The following is a 7,867-nucleotide window of genomic DNA, read 5'->3' on the forward strand; positions in this document are numbered from 1 at the left end:
AGTAAGCATCTTTTAATTTCATGGCTGCAGTCACCATCTGCAGTGATTTTGGAGCCCAAAAAGATAGTCTGCCACTGTTTCCACTGTTTCCCCATCTATTTCCCGTGAAGTGATGGGACCAGATGCCATGATCTGTTTTCTGAATGTTGAGCTTTAATCCAACTTTTTCACTCTCCTCTTTCACTTTCATCAAGAGGCTTTGTAGTTCCTCTTCACTTTCTGCCATAAGGGTGGTGTCATCTGCATATCTGAGGTTATTGATATTTCTCCCAGCCGTCTTGATTCCAGCTTGTGCTTCTTCCAGCCCAGCATTTCTCATGATGTACTCTGCATATAAGTTAAACAAGCAGGGTGACAATATACAGCCTTTTCCTATTTGGAACCAGTCTGTTGTTCCATGTCCAGTTCTAACTGTTGCTTCCTGACCTGCATATAGGTTTCTCAAGATGCATGTCAGGTGATCTGGTATTCCCATCTCTTTCAGAATTTTCCACAGTTTGTTGTGATCCACACAGTCAAAGGTTTTGGCATAGTCAATAAAGCAGAAATAGATATTTTTCTGGAACTCTCTTGCTTTTTCCATTATCCAATGGATGTTGGCAATTTGATCTCTGGTTCCTCTGCCTTTTCTAAAACCGGCTTGAACGTCTGGAAGTTCACGGTTCATGTATTGCTGAAGCCTGGCTTGGAGAATTTTGAGCATTACTTTACTAGTGTGTGAGATGAGTGCAATTGTGCGGTAGTTTGAGCATTCTTTGGCATTGCCTTTCTTTGGGATGGGGATGAAAACTCACCTTTTCCAGTCCTGTGGCCACTGCTGAGTTTTCCAAATTTGCTGGCATATTGAGTGCAGCGCTTTCACAGCATCATCTTTCAGGATTTGAAATAGCTCAACTGGAATTCCATCACCTCCACTAGCTTTGTTCCTAGTGATGCTTTCTAAGGCCCACCTGACTCCACATTCCAGGATGTCTGGCTCTAGGTCAGTGATCACACCATCGTGGTTATCTGAGTTGAAGATCTTTTTTGTACAGTTCTTCTGTGTATTCTTGCCACCTCTTCTTAATATCTTCTGCTTCTGTTAGGTCCATACCATTTCTGTCCTTTATCGAGCCCATCTTTGCATGAAATGTTCCCTTGGTATCTCCAATTTTCTTGAAGAGATTTCTAGTCTTTCTCATTCTGTTGTTTTCCTCTATTTCTTTGCATTGATTGCCGAGGAAGGCTTTCGTATCTCTCCTTGCTCTTCTTTGGAACTTTGTATTCAGATGCTTATATCTTTGCTTTTCTCCTTTGCTTTTCGCTTCTCTTCTTTTCACAGCTATTTGTAAGGCCTCCCAGACAGCCATTTTGCTTTTTTGCATTTCTTTTCCAGGGGGATGGTCTTGATCCCTGTCTCCTGTACAATGTCACAAACCTCCGTCCATAGTTCATCAGGCACTCTATCAGATCTAGTCCCTTAAATCTATTTCTCACTTCCACTGTATAATCATAAGGGATTTGATTTAGGTCATACCTGAATGGTCTAGTGGTTTTCCCTACTTTCTTCAATTTCAGTCTGAATTTGGCAATAAGCAGTTCATGATCTGAGCCATGGTCCGCTCCCGGTCTTGTTTTTGCTGACTGTATAGAGCTTCTCCATCTTTGGCTGCAAAGAATATAATCAATTTGATTTCAGTGTTGACCATCTGCTGATGTCCATGTGTAGAATCTTCTCTTGTGTTGTTGGAAGAGGGTGTTTGCTATGACCAGTGCGTTCTCTTGTCAAAACTCTTTGCCCTGCTTCAGTCCGTATTCCAAGGCCAAATTTGCCTTTACTCCGGGTGTTTCTTGACTTCCTACTTTTGCATTCCAGTCCCCTATAATGAAAAGGACATCTTTTTTGGGTGTTAGTTCTAAAAGGTCTTGTAGGTCTTCATAGAACTGTTCAACTTCAGCCTCTTCAGCATTACTGGTTGGGGCATAGACTTGGATGACTGTGATATTGAATGGTTTGCCTTGGAAACGAACAGAGATCATTCTGTCGTCTTTGAGATTGCATCCAAGTACTGCGTTTCGGACTCTTGTTTCTGCTCCAAGGTAAGGAGCAGCAGCTGTGCTTTGCTGGAGCAGCCGTGAAGAGATACCCCACGCCCAAGGTAAGAGAAACCCAAGTAAGACGGTAGGTGTTGTGAGGGCATCAGAGGGCAGATACACTGAAACCATAATCACGGAAAACTAGTCAATCTAATCACATGGACCACAGCCTTGTCTAACTCACCGAAACTTAGCCATGCCCTGTGGGGCCATCCAAGACGAGCGGGTCATGGTGGAGAGGTCTGACAGAATGTGGTCCACTGGAGAAGGGAATGGCAAACCACTTCAGTATTCTTGCCTTGAGAACCCCATGAACAGTGTGAAAAGGCAAAATGATAGGATACTGAAAGGGGAACTCCCCGGGTCGGTAGGTGCTCAATATACTACAGGAGATCAGTGGAGAAATAACTCCAGAAAGAATGAAGGGATGGAGCCAAAGCAAAAACAATACTCAGCTGTGGATGTGACTGGTGATAGAAGCAAGGTCCGATGCTGTAAAGAGCAATATTGCATAGGAACCTGGAATGTCAGGTCCGTGAATCAAGGCAAATTGGAAGTGGTCAAACAGGAGATGGCAAGAGTGAATGTCGACATTCTAGGAATCAGCGAACTGAAATGGGTGAATTTAGCTCAGATGACCATATATCTACTACTGTGGGCAGGAATCTCTTAGAAGAAAAAGCTGATACTTTTGGACAATGTGTTGCCAGGGTTTCCACTGATTTCTCGAAGGTTCTTCCTGCATGCTCCCCAGTGGTGACCTTCTGGAGCCTGCAGGCAGCTGTGTGTTGAGTGGATGCATAGCTGACCCCTCCCATGTGCTGCCTTCTAGACAGGTTCCCTGGAATTTGGCCTGTGTCTGCTGCAATATGGAGGAACCCCTCACCATTCACACAAGACACTGGAATAGCCTCTAATCAGTCTCAGGTCGTATCCATCCCTCATCACTCCTAAGAAGGAAGGAGCGATGGTCTTCCCCAGTGGAGCAGTGGCGAAAAATCCACCTGCCAATGCAGGAGACTCAGGAGGGTTTGAGCCCTGGGTTGGGCTCAAACCTGGGTTGGGAAGATGCCCTGGAGAAAGGGAATGGTAACCCACTCTGGTATCCTTGCCTGGGAAATCCCATGGACAGAGGAGCCTGGTGGGCTACAGTCCATGCGGTCACAAAAGAGTTAGACACAACTGAACATCTAAACAAGAAGGAAATAGCTATGTTCTCTTAACAGGATGTCAAAGGACCACAGTAAGCACTGCCTTTAGGTAATCATCTAATAGGAGAAAAGGTTTAATTATTCTTGGAGAAGTCTGCACTCCTGAGAAAACCCTTCCAGCTCCTGTGAGCTCCGGCCGCACGTGAGCGGCTTGCTGGCAGAAGGTTTATGGCTGCCTTTATTACTCCGTTTACCGAGACTTTTGTGTGGATGAACAGAGGCTGACATGAAGGCCATGTCAGCAGGAAACTGGGGCATCTTTAGAAACGTTCTTAGAAAATTCTAGAACTTTTGTCTTCACCCCACTCCTTCATCTCCCAGGAGGGGAGAGTTACACATCAGGCCAAAAACCTTGACGTGAGTCAAGTTTTTGTGTCCCGCCCTTATTACCCTTTTTACCTCTGGCAGCTTCCTAGCCTGACCTGGGGAAGTCTGCTTTGCGGTTAGGGCTGCAGAGACGCTGAGAGCTAACTTAACATCTGTTATCAGAGGAGGGGCCGGATTCCTGAGAGACCCCCACCCTCCATGCGTAACTCAGTTCATTGTTGTTTGCACTATACCACGTGTGAATGTTACCCCAACACACAAGGAACTCCCCAAATGAATGGAGGGTCAAACAAAGACTCAGCAGGTGTGGTCCCAACTCTGCAGCTAATGTGTCTGTGTCTCTGGGCAACTCCGTTATGGCCTCTGGTCTTGGTTCCTGTACTGAGAAGACCTCTCTGCCACAGATTGTTGTCATGGCCACAGGTTCGAAAACCTTGGTTGTTTCAAAAGCCCAGTACCAGTGCTGACCACTGCCCTTCGGCTAACGAGCTGATCAGACCCCCAGGCTTGAGCTCTCCCACCTCGGCAGGGCCTCCACTGCTGCTGGAGCTCCGAGGTTCCCAACCCGGTGACCCCCGCAACAGTCGGTGTCTCCGAACTCCTGCCGTATCGCCGCCCCTGGGCTGCACATCCCAAAAGGGCGAGATGGAAAGTCACAAATTCCTCCACAAGCAAGTTACCAGGAAGTTTCCTGCCAGTCCGGCCCGAGGTATCAAGAACACAAGACGATAAGACACGTGAGTCTGCCAGAGTTCACAGGTCACGTGCACGGGAGGTCCATCTGGACCCACAGCACTCAGCCCGCACACACTCCGTGGACCCCTGCAGTTGCTCGGTGGATAAGCCCTGGTCCGAGAACGCGTTCCCTCGGAGTCTAAATGGGGACATCAGTCCTTCCCCTGAGGTCGTCTCACACCTCCAGTTCCCTCCAGCTCCCACATTCTGCTACAACCTGGGAAATGCACTTGGCTCATCTTTTTTTTTTTTTTTCCTGCCTTTTTTTGGCTGCACAGCTCGGCTTCCTGGGATCTTAGTTCCCCAACCAGGGATTGAACCCAGGCCCTCAGCAGTGCCGTCCTAACTGCAGGACCACCAGGGAATTCCTGGGTCATCTCTCTTTTTTTTTTTTTAATTTTTTGGTTTAATGGATACAGATATGAGTTTGGAACCATCAACATTAAGTTCCTTGTTTTATTGTTTAGTTGCTGAGTCCTGTTTGACTCCCGCAACACCATGGATTATAGTCCACCAGGCTTCTCTGCCCATGGAATCTTCCAGGCAAGAATGCTGGACCTAGCTCACCTTTTCCTTTAAGCATATCTTTTGTTTTTATGCCTTTTATTTTATTTATTCTTTTCTGACTGCTCCATGTGTCATATGGGATCTTAGTCCTCCCACCAGAGATCTAAACCTCACCCCCTGCATTGGAAGTGAAAGTGAAAGTCACTCAGTCGTGTCCAACTCTTTTCAACCCCATGGACTATACAGTCCACGGAATTCAGGCCAGAAGACTGGAGTGGGTTGCCTTTCCCTTCTTCAAGGGATCTTCCCAAACCAGGGATCAAACCTAGGTCTCCCTATAGCAGGCGGATTCTTTACCAGCTGAGCCACCAGGGAAGCCCCATTGGAAGTACAGAGTCTTAACCACTGGACCACTGAGGAATTTCCCGGCTCATCTTTTTAAGGCATGAATAGGATTCTGGAAACATCATGCCCTCAGGAGTCAAGACCTTTCACCCAGTTCTTGCTGCTGCCCAAGAACAGCCTGGGCAGAGCTTTGATTCATTACTTCCAAAAGCAAAGCATCCCTGCCCGGCAGCCACTCCCACCGACTTCCTGGTGTTCTTATCATTTTCGTTTCTCCCTCTGCTCCCATCATTAACAGACCAACGAAGAATCCAAGTAATCCCACACGGTCATCTGGGTTTTTCCATGTGGTGTGGCTGTGAGAGTGACAGGCCCTGAACTTTACCCTAAAAGGCTTAAGCAGAGGGCCAGCCTGGTGTTGACAGCTGGCGCAGCTGGAAAGGTTACATTCCTCAGCTCTGACGTGTGCATTGTTATTATCCCAGAGCAGAAATCATTCAGAGGCACAGCCTTTTCTGCGCCTGTAACTGGAGCACCGTTGCGTGAAGTTGTCAAATGACCAGCGGAAGAGCTCTGGGTCGTCACTGACGCCCCTGCGATGCCTGTGGGGCCAGCTCCTCTGCTGACGGCTGGTTCTCAAGCCCTGACTCGTTCCAGAGCCGCCTGGAGGGCTGGGGAGAACACACAGGGCTGGGGGCAGAGGGCTCACCCCCAGTGTGCTCAGCTGTGTCTGACTCTTTTGTGACCCCCTGGACTATAGCTCGCCAGGCTCCTCTGTCTGTGGGATTCTCCAGGCAAGAACACTGCAGTGGGTTGCCATTTCTCCTCCAGGGGATCTTCCCATCCCAGGGATCGAACCTGTGTCTCTTATGTCCCCTGAATTGGCAACAGGATTCTTTACCACCAGTGCCACCTGGGAAGCCTCAGAGTTTATTTATTTATTTGGCTGTGTCAGGATCTTCGTGCATAACGGGGAATCTTCCATCGTGGAACACGGACTCCGGGTGTGGCGCCTGGGCTCCAGGGCCTACAGGCTTCAAAAGTTGAGGTGCACGGGCTTAATCGCTCCACAGCATGTGGGAATCTTAGTTCCCTGACCAGGGATCAAACCCCTGTCCCTGCCTCGCAAGGCAGATTCTCAACCACTGGACCACCAGGGAAGCCCTGCACCGCCCCCGCCACCAGAATTTCTGATTCTCTGAAGACATCTGGATTTCTGGCAAGTTCTAGGGCTGCTGCTGCTGTTGGTGGGGATCCAGGGACCACATTTTGAGAACCACTGACCTAGGCAGTGATACCTCAGACTAAGGGGAGGACACAGGTGGGAGTTATATGACTGCAGGAATTCAGAGTGTGCAGGCTGACCAACCGGCCCAGCTTGCCTGGCCCTTGAGGGGCGTTGAGTTCTGGCCTCCAAAAAGCCATGTTGTAGCCCTGATCCCCAGCCCCTGTTCACGTGACCTTATCTGGAAAGAAAGCCTCCTCAGATGTAATGAGAGTAGGGTTGGTTAACGACCAGCGTCTTTATGAAAAGAGGAAATCTGGACTCAGAGAGACAGATAGACCCGAGGAAGAATGCCGTGTAAAGACAGAGGCAGAGACTGGAGTGACACAGCCACGTGCCAAGCAGGTGTCACCACCCCCGGAAGCCAGGAGAACATGGAACAGATCCTCCTCGGAGCCTCCAGAAAGGAACCGAGCCTGCCAGCACCTAGACTTCAGACCCTGGAACTGGGAGAGAAGGCATCGCTGCTGTTTTCAGCCGCTCCATTTCTGGTACTTGTTGTGGCCGCCCTCGGGGGGCCTGCAAGGCTGGACTTTGAAAACCAGGACAGTCCCTGCCAAACCGGAAAGAGCTGGTTGTTGTAAGCACAAGGAACCTAAGTGGCCGGGACTCTCAGGTTTACAGCAGGGAATTGATGCTCAGAGAGGCTGCGACTGCTCTCCAGGCCCACTCGGGCTGGGCTCACACAGCACCACAGACCAGGGGGCCCATCACCGCAGAGGTTTCTCTCTCCCCTTTGGAGGCTGGGACGTCCAAGATCAAGGCCCCGGCAGACTGGGTGTCAGGAGAGGCCTGCTTCCTGGCTCACAGACACGGTCCTCATGTGGTACAAGGGGAGAGGCTGGTCTCCAGGGTCTTTATAAGGCACTACTCTCATGACTGCCCCAGTGGTTCAGTCGGTAAAGAATCCGCCTGCAGTGCAGGAGACCCAGGTTCGATCCCAGGCTCAGGAAGACCCCCTGCAGAAGGAAATGGCAACCCGCTCCAGTATTCTTGCCTGGGAAAATCCCATGGACAGAGGAGCCTGATGGGCTACAGTCTGTGGGATCGCAGAGTGGACACAACTTTAACTTTCACTCTCATGACTACATATATCCTGAAAACCCCATATCCTCGTGTATGAAGTCCCTCAGTCCTGTCCAGCTCTGCGACCCCACGGGCTCTGAAGCCCACCAGGCTCCTCTGTCCCTGGATTCTCCGGGCAAGAACACTGGAGGGGGTTGCTGCGCCCACCTCCGTCTCAATCCTCATATCTAGAAAAGCACTATCTCCCTCATGGTGACATCAGCTCCTCGTGACTAGCAGAAAACCTTTCATAAAGTAAGCGCTTGATCGCATTGAACTCCCCCTTCACCAAAATCACATGTATTGACGTCCCGCC

The sequence above is a fragment of the Bos indicus x Bos taurus genome, chromosome 4, assembly GCF_003369695.1.
Source record: "Bos indicus x Bos taurus breed Angus x Brahman F1 hybrid chromosome 4, Bos_hybrid_MaternalHap_v2.0, whole genome shotgun sequence".
Taxonomy (NCBI): domain Eukaryota; kingdom Metazoa; phylum Chordata; class Mammalia; order Artiodactyla; family Bovidae; genus Bos; species Bos indicus x Bos taurus.